Below are 12,661 nucleotides of genomic sequence, written 5' to 3' on the forward strand. Positions count from 1 at the left end.
AACCTAACTAGTTTCATGGGTATCCCAAACTCTATTAGAATATTGTACAATACTTCCCTCCTAACTGAATCATATGCTTTCTTGAAGTCTATGAATAGCTGATGTACTGTCTCATCGTACTCCCATTTTTTCTCCAATATCTGACGAATGCAAAAGATCTGATCTGTAGTTGATCTGTTACATCAAAACCCACACTGATGATCCCCAATAATTTCATCTACATATGGACTTAACCTTGAAATAAGAATATTGGATAAAATTTTATATGAAGTTAATAGCAGTGATATCCCCTGATAATTACTACAGTCAGTTTTATCACCCTTCTTGTGCACTGGTACAATAATAGACTCCTTCCCCTGATCAGGCAATTTTTCCTTATGCCAAATTGAAGTAATTAGATTGTGGATCTTAGAACATAATATTTCGCCTCCTGCTTGAATAAGTTCTGCTGGAATTTGATCACTACCTGGCAATTTAAACCGTTTCAATTTTGCAATTGCACTTTCAACCTCAAAAGGACTAGGATCAGGTATTAATGGCTCAGCTGTATGGATTTCTGTCTGCCTAACAGCACTGACCCTATGTACATTCAATAACTAGGAGAAGTACAGGGGATGGACAAAAATATGGAAACACCTCATGAAATGCATGCCTGAATTGAAGTGTTTATTTCAGAGATGTTTGTAGATCACGCTGTCCTATCTGCCCAATACCACTACCTGTACAACCTCCGCAACACGTTGCAATTTTCATTTGCTGTCGGGACAGTGTTCTGTGCAATTTTTTGTGCATCATGTCAGAGCTAACAGAATTTGAATGCGGACAAATTGTTGGGGCCCATATGGTGGGTGCTTCCATAACCAAGGTTGCCGAGGTTTTTGGTTTTTCGCGAGGCACGGTATCCAAGATTATGACCGCATACAGGAGGACTGAGAAAAACGCATCTGATAAACACCAGTGTGGACAGAAATGTGTGTTGAGTGATCAAGACAGACGAACATTGCGTAGGATTGTGACGAAAAATAGGAAGACTAGAGCTACAAAAGTGACTGCTGAACTGAATGTCACACTCACAAACCCTGTCAGCACCAGAACAGTATTAAGGGAACTCCACAAGCAGGGTATTTCTGGACAAACTGCAATTCCAAAGCCACTCATCAGTGATCAAAATGCCACTAAGGGAACAGTGTGGTGCCAAAGTCATAAAACCTGGACTATGGAGCAATGGAAGACGGTCATTAGGTCGGATGAGTCCACCTTCACACTGTTTCTGACTTCTGGCCGAGTTTACGTTTGGAGAATGCCATCCCAAGTTTACGATCCAGAGTGTTTGCTGCCAAGAGTGAAACATGGCGAGGGTTTGATCATGGTATGGGCAGCCATATTGTGGTATTCTGTCGGACCCATCATTACCCTGCAAGGTCTCGTCACTGCCAACGACTATGTGACCATTTTGGGCGACCAGGTCCATCCCATGATGCAAACTTTGTTCCCTAATGGTGATGCCATTTACCAAGCCAACAATGCCTGTGTTCACATAGCTCACATCGTCCATAACTGATTTTCTGAGAATGAAGATAAGTGTCACGTCTGCCATGGCCTCCAAAATCGCCAGATATCAATATTATTGAGCCTCTGTAGTCTGTTTTGGAGAGCAATCTGCATGCGCGCTATCCACCTCCATCATCGATAACAGAACTTACCATGTTTTTCAGGAAGAATGGTATAAGATTCCCTTGCAAATCATACAAGACCTCTATTTATCCATTCCAAGGAGACTGCAAGCAGTTCTGCAGGTCAGAGGTTGTCCTACACCATATTAGTCACAGTAATGTGTTTTTTGTCGGGTGTTTCAATATTTTTGTCCATCCCCTGTAGGTCCTCCACCTATTCCACCGAAACCCAATAAGACCCAACAATTCCCTCAAAATTTATGTCCAATTAGCCTCCTGTCCACAAAAGGCAAACTATTCAAGAAAGCCATTCTGAAAATATTCCAAAAGCACACTGAAGAAAGGGGCCTGCTTAACACAGGCCAGTTTGGTTTCCGTGCACATCACAGCACGAGACTGCAACGTATGAGGTTAACGGACTGTGTGATCCTTAATTTCAACAATAAAATGACAATGCCTGCAGTGTTCTTGAACATCAAAAAAGCCTCTGATACTATATGGTATTCCGGCTTGTTATATAAATTGTCAACATTGGAATTTTCAACCAGCTCAATCATGCTTATTGGATCTTTTCTTTCACCATGAAAATTCAGTGTTTCGGTGGAAGGCGAAATATCTATGCCAAGGAAAATGCAAGCAGGGGTCCCACAAGGTTCCATCCTGTCCCCTACTTTTTACAATATGTACATGAATGATGCCCCCCAAACACATGGGGGTTCATCTAGGCGTCTGTGCAGAGGACACCTGTCTGTATGCGACAGATCACAAGGAGGGTTTTGTTGTTAGAAAACCCCAGCATTATCTCAGCTCAATGGAGACCTGGTGTGAATGCTGGAATATCAAAATTAATGCAGATAAGACTCAGGGGATCCACTTATCTTGCTGTCGTCATCTGCCTGTGTCTCATCTTACACTGAATGGAAGATACATTCCATTTGTAAATAGTGTAAAATATCTCAGTGTAATCTTCCATAGGAGGGTTACATGGGGATTGCACATATAAATGATCAAAGCTAAGGCATTCACAACATTTATTAGATTGTATTCCCTATTCAAAAGTGAGCGATTAAACGGTAACATTAAACTGACCCTCCACAAACATCTCATTAGATCTGTAATGACAGATACTCATCTAATGAAATTGCAGCACCTACAAAACAAGGTTCTCTGCACCATTGGCAAGCAAAAGTCATACAAAATCATGATAATGAAAATGTTTGCAATATTGGATGAGGTGAAGCCTGACACAGAAAGTATAAGAGGCTTAAACTTGGCAGAGGTCAAGCATACAACCGTTCAAGTGACAAGACTGCCATTGCAGTGGAAGGTACTAGAAATAGGGCATAATCTGCTGTACTGAGCTTGGACTGACACAGGCCTTGTATATATTTTATATAAATTTATTAACATGTTTAACATGTAAAATGTAAATATCCTTTATATTATGACAAATGACTTACTACTGCAATGACTCTGACTAAAGACAGACCCATCCTCTTGTAGAGAGGGCACCCCACAATAACAAGACCATAATGGTCAAAAAGTAATAAATATCTGGTCATAAGCCCCAGATTGGGCTTGACACAAAGACTGACTGACTGACTGACTGTCAGTTGCAATGTGACTTTGACTTTGCCTCCAGGAGTTCAGTTTTAAGAGAGAGAGTTCAGTCAGAATTGACCATAAATTACAGACATCTGTAAACCATTCCTGAGAAGAATTCTGAACATAAGTTGGACATAATGTTGTATTTTAGCGTCCTGTTGCACTGATTTTCATCCATGATATGTATACAGTTGCCATCTTGTAGTGCACTCAGTTTCACCAGTTACTTCACAACGTGTTTTGGCAACATAGTGCCATCATCAGGTGCCCTAATTATGCTAATCTATTTCATTGCTTGCCTTTATAATATTATTTAAAAAGTATTTAAGTATTATAGTTGACAAATACACACTTTTTAAATAATTTTATAAAGGCAAGCAATGAAATAGATTAGCGTAATTAGGGCACCTGATGATGGCACTATGTTGCCGAAACATGTCGTGAAGTAACAGGTGAAATTGAGTGCACTACAAGATGGCAACTGTATACATATCATGGATAAGATAGACATAAATAATTGACATCAGAAGTGTTGGAGAAGAACAGGTAAAATGTAAAGTTATCCCTGCAACAGGCCGTGGAGGATCATAGAGCTGAGATACGTAGAGACTCCCACATTTTTCCAGACAATCAGTTTACAGATGGTGGTGAGGTTGTCAGCCTTACATTCTGGCCTCCCTTTAGTCCCAGGAAGAACTCTGGTACTCATTTCTGAAAAAGGCTGAGTCAACCCCAGAGCCATAGCACAGCTGGAAGAATCAGGTAAATTGAAAACTCCAATGACCTCATTGGGAATCAAACCCATGACCTTCCGGCTTGTAGCACATTGCCTCAAGCAACTACATCCTGTGCCCCTGGAGGAGAACAGGGCAGGAAGCAATGGAAGTGGAAATTACAAGAAGAAAATGTAAATAGGCTGAACATATTATAGGGAAGCGAATTGGACTGGTACAATTGGGTTGGAACCTGCAAGGCAACAGATGTAGAGGAAGAACAAGAGGAGCTTGGAAGAGAATAGTAGTAGTGGCAGCTCTGAAAGAAGAGCAAAGGGATACTTGATACACACAATCAAGAAAACACACCAACGAAATACAGAAACAGCCGGATTTCAAAAAAGATATGAAGAAGAAAACACCAATGACGTAATGAAACGAATAATGTTCGATTAGTGCACAGTGCATTAGACCCCTTATAACAGTGTTGCCTGAAGATGGCCTTATATGGCTGAAACATGTAGAATTGTGATAATGCATACATATTCTAATATTTTAATAATTTTATGCACATAATGACCACTGTATGGATTAAATGTGAATCAGCGTTACTAAATTGTTGCATTATAGATGGAAACAGAAGACTATAAGTGAAACTATTCCAGCTTTCAGCAGACACGCCACAGTAAGATTTCATGGTGGCACTCTGTGGATACCTTATGCTCCTCCATGGGATAACAGTAACAGTGACGATTACATACACATATTTCCTGATGTAGAACAATTCTTCAACCTGATACTAATGAAACATATCCTGAGTCACTTTAATGAAATTAACCTGTTTCCTTATGGTTAATTTTAATATTATCTTCCCGTATATACTTCAGTTTCAAAAGATGGCGGTTCTAATGGGGTTCTAAAACCAAAATTTTCACGTATTTCATGTATCACCTACCCTTATTTCCATAAAAAAGGTGAAGAGTGTAACTGGTGAACCTTCTCATTATGTAATCTTCACTATTCACCCTCTTCAAACTGGGTATCTCGAAAATGTTCAGTAAATGTAATCCTACTCAGCAACATGAGGTCTGAGGCTCTCATGGCACAATCTTCTGGGATGTGATTTCATGAATTCTGGTAGACTGGTTCCCACAAAACATTTGTACCTGTCTACTGAACTATATGGAGTCACGTCCAACATGACTAGTCTTAATTACTGCTCAGTGAAATATGTATCAGTGGAAAACCCTGAAAGCTTTAAGAAACTCATCATATGATACAGATGTCTAAAATCTAAATGCATAACTGGCAAGTGAACCATACTATACATACAACACAGTATAAGACTCAAGTTCTAATCCTACCATACCACCCTGTGAGGCTTCAATATACCATATGGCACACTGCCATGCACTGAACGTGCACAACGAATCTTTTGTGGACCACTTAAGTTCCAATATGAGCAGAATGGAGGACAAGATGTAGCCGGGCAGAAAGTTAACATCCTTTCTTAATACAGGACTTTCAAGGCGGCTAAGTGATAAAATATTCTGCATGACTAGGTGCTTCAGTTTGCAGCAGTCTGAGATTTCAGGCACCTTCCTTGCCTCCAACAGCATGGAATTATGCTCCCCTGACAACAAAGAACAGACTTCTGCTCCAAACTGGCATGAATGGTCACCAAGATTTTTTCATTATTACTGAACCCTATTCTTTCCTCTGTCAGAGTACTTCTAAAATCATTGTTTCCCCACACAAGTCCAAGAATGGATTTTGATTCATATGTGCCAAAGAATATCTAAAATTATGGCCCCGTTCATAACTTTACATCAACAGCAGGGACTTGCTGCCATTTATATGTAGCTGCTAGGACAAGCAGTTTATCATTAAAGAAGTCGTCAAAGTGTTACTATGATTTCCTGCACAAGGATTGCATATGTATGAGTATATCCTTGACTGAATTTGCATCCTGCTTTGATCAGAGTAATTAGAATACTGATAAGTCCTGACCTTTTTTTTTATTGCTAGTGGGGTGGGACTAAGTCCCTTGTACTGCGGCCACTTTTGGCCTATTGTACCAGTCCCAGATGATAGGTGAGGATGATTGTGGAGCAATTGGTGGAATGAAGATTGACAGGGGAAACCAAAGTACTGGGAGAAAACCTGCCTCAGCACCACTTTGTCCACCACAAATCCCACTTGACCAGACCTGGGATCGAACCCGGGCCACCATGGAGGGAAGCCAGTGACTAACCACTTGAGCTATAGTGCGGCCAGAAGTCCTAACCTTACTCCATTTATCAAAAAGAGGGACATGATTTCTGGGGCTTTCTACATAACAACAAATGAAGATCTCTCTTTGTGCCACTTTGATACACACCTTCACCATGAAATGGTCACAGACTGACAGAGGCACTGTCTACTTGTTCAACAAGCCAGATGAGTTTAGGAGAAAATGATCTGCATATACTACAATATCACATATTACAACATATTCCAGCCAGTACAACTGGCAATATCTACTCGTATATCGAACATGTTCATATAGAAGACGTGGGTAAATGCAGTATAAAATTAAAATTACAGGGTGGAACACAGTGAAGTGATATCTATGATACACTCTGTGCAACTACAGACATTACTGGAATATTAATGCCTGCCACTCCATCTACTAAGCATTAACTAATGTACTAACTCTAAAACCACAAATATTCCATAATGCCTTCGACTGTCTTTTGAAGCTATACTTATTTAAAAATACACTACAGAGAGGGACATTATATGCACATGGGCGTTTGTGCGTGCATGCACACATAGTGCTACTGTCTCAAAGTTTCCCATAAATCATCCAGCCCCCCCCCCACACACACACACACACACATAGTGCGACTGTCTGAAAGTTTCCCATCAATCATCCAGCAGTCAAGGCAGAAGAGTCACACACAGCCTAACAAAATGTGCGAAGCTTCTTTATTAAAACCATCACAACACAACTATATCAATGTCAGTGCCTAGTTTTGGCTTTGCTACATGTTTCGGCTATTAACAGCCATCATCAAGCAAATACATGGCTAACATATATGCACCACTGAACTGTAGTATTAATAAAATTGGATACAATAATATTAATATATTAAAATACTTGACATAAAAATACAATAAATTAGATATATAAAAAACAAAAGTTATAGTATAAAACAAGAATAAAATTCTTCAATTGGTGCTTTACATCATCGAGTCAGTCATATTCAGTATTCTATATTTTGTATGTATATAAAAAACTGTTATTGGAGGCTCGTGATGTAGATGTAGTATCATAAATGTTAATTACTTAGTCAGTGCCTCAGTCAAAAAATTGTATTCTTGTTTTATACTATCATCATCATCAGTGATCTGTCAAGACAACAGGTCCAGTCTCTTCCAAAACAATTCCTCCATTTAATGCGATCTAGAGCTTTCTCCTTCAAATGAGAAGTATCCTCTTCTGTCCCCAAGGTCATCCAGTATCTTGTTACGTCTTCTTCCTCGTCTTCTTGTCACCTCTATCCGCCCCTCTATCTTTCCTTCGATAACTTCTTTTAGAAGGCAGTTTCTGCGTAAAGCATGACCAATCCAATTAGCCTTCCGTTTTCTTATTTCGTGTAGGATATTCCTCTGCTCACTGACTATAATTAACACTTCTTCATTTCTCACATAATTGGTCCAACTGATCTTCTCCGTCCTTCTCCAACACCACATTTCAAAACTTTCCAGATGTTTCTGATCTACTGCCCTAAGTGTCCATGTTTCAGCCCCATACAGAGCTATGCTCCAAATGTAGCATTTCACTAGTTTCTTCCTCAAATTTAAGTCCAATTTGCTGGTAAAAAGATTCTTCTTCTTGCTAAGTGCAGCTTTTGCCATGGCAATCCTGGATTTAATTTCACTAGTACACCTTTCATCATCTGTTAACAAGCTACCCAAATATTNTTACGTCAAGTATTTTAATACATTAATATTATTGTATCCAATTCTATTAATACTCCAGTTCAGTGGTGCATTTATATTAGCCATGTATTTGCCTGATGATGGCTATTAATAGCCAAAACATGTAGCAGAGACAAAACTAGGCACTGACATTGATATAGTTGTGTTGTGATGGTTTTAATAAAGAAGCTGTATATTATAACACAACAGGATGCATGAAATGAAAATTAAAAATGTGCAAAGCTGTTACATGATTGCAATGTGTGTGCTTGTGTGCACAAGCAAGCACACATGTATACTGGAGTTTGGAAAGGATGGACACAGATAAAGGAGGAGAACTTTGGGGAGGCTGGAGAAGACTGGAGAAGCCAATGTACAAGAGGGCCCATGCCGAAGGAAGCATCAACAAAGAGCTATGCTGTTTCTGAGGTTCCCACAGTGGTGACTATGAAGACTTCTATCTTCTGGGATGTACCGCCATGCAGTCTGGTGAAAGTAAACTTTTACCAGACTACATGACATTATATCCCAGAATACAGAATCCTTCACCACTGAAGAATGAAAACTAAACCCATAAACCTACCCTGTAGTATAACTGAAGATACAGTATATTATGCAGAACAATACAGAGAAAGAAGGTTAACAATTAAAACAGGAGGAGGGAAGAGGTGGACTGAACAATAAAGTTCTCTTTTAACCAATACAACAAAATTATCAAATATGGTGCAATGAAAACAAGCAAAGGCTTCGTAACTATGGAGACGAGCAAATTAAAACAGGGAGTGTTACTTTCATAACACACCTGATGGTCAGATGAGGAAGAGAACAGAACTAAAAAAAATATAGACAAATACGACAAAACTTGCCTATACTACATCCTTTATATGAAAAAATTAATATACAGCAGTTAACATCTGCGTGACGGGGTGATTCCCCACCCAGGGAGTCCTACCGACTGTCTTAGGATTAAGAAACTGAAGTGAAAGAAAGTGTTTCATGGATTCCCTATGCTCCAAAGTGGGAGAAGCAGGAAAGAGAGGGTTAACATCTGACACAGTGATCTGAGTACACAAACAGGACAAACATTCTTTACAGCACCACTGCTCACTACCATACCAACAAGAGGTTTCAGGCACTTACTGACGGGGTAATACATGCCATTATACCAACACTATGCTGCACACCATTCACTGACTAAGGTACTTAACACATATAAAACTTTAAGTTTCCTGAAGAGTATGGGTTGGGATGTAATACCATGTAGTCCAGAGACAGCCTGATGCTTCAGAGGAAATTACTGCCTCCATCTCTGTAGCTGACAAGTAAGACAAGCAAGAAAACAGCAAGCAGGAAGAAAGATGAGCCTACTTCCACTTCTACTGTTTTCTCTTTGACCGCAAAAATCAACGCGATACGTTCTTCTGAAATGTTGGGTTCTCTCAAAACTACATGACGTTACAACCCACAAGCCTGTATGTACTCTTCACAGTCACAGCTGACAGAACTGCAAATCCAACATGTCAGTTTTCCCTTTCTTACCACAACTTTGATAGAGAACACTGAAAGATACTGCTGTCTGACAGGGTGTCAACTGGTAATCAGATTTATTGGAGACTTAAAACACACAGCTCAAGACTACTCTTTACAAATCACTATCACACACAGACTAGTGCTCAACATACCTCAGTTTTCAAACAAAGCATCTTATACAGTGAAGGGTTATGAACTGTAATATCAACTGCAACTTGAACAACTACCCTTTGTCAGCTGTCTAAAACTCCTTATTTAATATATCTACAACTACCTTTCATGACTACATACTATACTTCCCACATTTGGCCCAAAGATATTCCACACAGTGGTGACCCACTTAAGGTAAGAATGCCATGGTGAAGAATATAGGAATAAAAATAGAGATCCACAAACTGTTTAACCTCCATGTAAGGTGGAAATAGAGGACTACTTAATATTGTAAGTGATTAAATTCTGAGGACGATAAAGGTCTGGTACCCCCTGGGTAGGCAAAAGAGCCAGTCTGGATGTGGTAATAAAGAGTCCTACCTGCACCACACTTTAAACTTCAATCATCTAATTCATAATGGGTAAATTTAATGACTTAGTTATCCAAATTTATGTACAACAAATTGGGCAACACTTAGCTTAGCCAGAACTATGACTAAGCTGAGTACTGGGTCATACATGAAGCCTTAACCAAGGACTTGGTTGTGGTAACTTTACAGCCTATGACAAGTGAAAAGAGATATGGAACATGGGCAGGCCATCTAATAGTACTCAAAGTAGAACTTGAAGATTACCGTCTTCTGGGATATAATGATGTGCAGTCTGGTATTAATTTACTGACATTTTGGTGAAATGTACTTAGTCAAAGAGTAAGCTGAGAAGGCAAACAAGTAAATAATGCTGGCTGAAGCTGAGGATAGTATGTAAAATTCTACCAGACTACACGGTATCACATCCCAGAAGACGGTACTCATCATAGTCACTGCAGTGATAATGTCAAATCTCACAAATAAAAAACTTGCGCTAATGCTGCTCTATCCAAAATTCACACAGATTGCCCTTAAGACACATCTGGGAACCACAGCAAATAACCAGTGTCTAACCACCTGACTTACAGTATGACATAGGATATATTATTACTGTTTGCTCATCATTAACTGTCCACACTCTATGCAAGATTTGTCCATATTCCAATCTTTGCCACATTACAGTGTGTCCACAAAGTCCCTTTGGGGATTTGAAAAATTGTGGTGCACAAACAAACTGAGCTAGCCACATGCGGTTTGCAGCAGATCATAGTGAAACTCTGGAAGTTTTCTTTCACCACCAAAAGATGGCATAAGCGGCCATCTTTACATTTCTCAGTCAGTTGTTTGTAAACTTGCAACTATGCAGGAACCTGCACGTTGTGTAAGATGGCTTTTTGAGACAAAATCAGTCACCCAGACTCAACAAAATTACTGCACACAGTTCAATAAGCAACCTCCAAGTGACAAAGCAATAAGAGACTGGCAACAGCATTTTCTAGAAACTGGGAGCGTCCATGATTGCAAGAGAAGTAGCAGACTGGGTGTAAGCTATGAATGTGTGGAAAGAATCCATGAATCATTAGTACAAAGCCTTACAACATTCACGCATCGAGCTTCGCATGAATTGTTACTCCCACGTTCAATGATACACAAAGTGCAACATAAGGGGTTGAGGTTGTGGGCATACAAGGTTCAGTCAGTGTAACAGTTGAAACCTGCTGATGGCATGGCATGTCAATATTTCATAGAAGAAATGCTCGACCGCATTGACCTTGATGTGGGCTTCTTGAAAAGAATCATGTTCACAGACGAGGCAACATTTCATGTCTCAGGTAAAGTTCACAGGCACAATCTGTGCATATGGGGCACTGAAACCCCACATGTTGTTTGGGAGCACATACACAATACTCTGAAAGTGAACGTGTGGTGTGGAGTAATGCATGACCAGGTTACTGGACCCTTTTTTTCCAAGAGCAGACGATCAACATGAAGACTTACCTGGACATGCTGCAAGTGTATGCTGTACCACAAACTGAGTACTTAGAGCCACACATCATTCTGCAACAGAATGGTGCTCCACCTCACTGGGGTCTGCAGGTATGCGCATTCCTAGACAAGACATTTCCAGGAAGATGGATCAGCAGAGACAGTCCAATGCCTTGGCCTCCACATTCACCAGACATAACACCACTGGATTTTTTCCTCTGGGGTTATGTCAAGAACAGCGTGTTCCAAACACCAGTTAACGGACTTGATTAACTGAAGACCCATATCAGGAATGTGATCTCAGCTATTCCAGGGGACATGCTCCACAAACATGGGAAGTGTTCAAATATTGTCTGGAAGTTCTCTGTGCTACCAAGGGAGCCCACATCAAGGTCTACTGAGGTCAGTAAAAACCTTTTTCAAAACCCGAAGGGACTTTGTAGACACACTCTGTATCCATGTCCTTCAATACACTTGTACAATGGGGCTGACTCCTCCCCCCACCAGACATTGTGCAGGGTGCTTTAAAAAATAATATTAACAACAACAAAAACAATAATGATAATAATAAAACCTACTACAACACACCCCCATTTTACAGAAGAGAAGTTTCTTGAAAATGTGTCCTTATCAAGAAATTTCAAAACAGAAACTCTATTTTTCTGGTGGCTCCCATGTTGTAAGTGGAAATGTGTTCCTATGCAAATCTTTCTGACCAACAGTTGTAATAAACTGCACTTCTTACACATCAGAAATAACAGTATCTACATACTGAACATGCTGGCCTCTTTCCAGACATCACTGCACAATTTAAACTAAGGAGGAAACAACAACCATGTTCCCAGCTGTTCTCCTGCGTCACTGATGCAAACACATATGCTAGCCAATGGCCAGCTACATACTTTCCTATGTTACTGAGGCATGTCCATATCTCAATTTCTTGACAAATATAATAATAACAATAATAATAATCACTAGCAAAACAGCCCATTTTGAGCTACAGCCTTCCTTCGAAGATTCTGACAGGTTACATCTGGTTTTCACTTCTTTGAATTTTGCAGTAATATTTTAACAAACATCATTTATTAAAAATATATGTGGTTAAATTTGTTGTTGGTTTGCAGTATTCATTACAGGGAACTTTATTAATCACTCCACATCTGTAATT

The 12,661-nt window shown here is 39.7% G+C and overlaps 1 protein-coding gene across 7 annotated transcripts in view; it reads right to left on the minus strand.

The window, feature by feature from the left end:
• Positions 1-12,661, minus strand: part of LOC111872974 (cholinephosphotransferase 1) — a 76,150-nt gene that overhangs the window by 58,626 nt on the left and 4,863 nt on the right. The gene's annotated exons all lie outside the window — the stretch shown is intronic.

The sequence above is a fragment of the Cryptotermes secundus genome, unplaced genomic scaffold (genome assembly GCF_002891405.2).
Source record: "Cryptotermes secundus unplaced genomic scaffold, Csec_1.0 scaffold1266, whole genome shotgun sequence".
NCBI lineage: Eukaryota > Metazoa > Arthropoda > Insecta > Blattodea > Kalotermitidae > Cryptotermes > Cryptotermes secundus.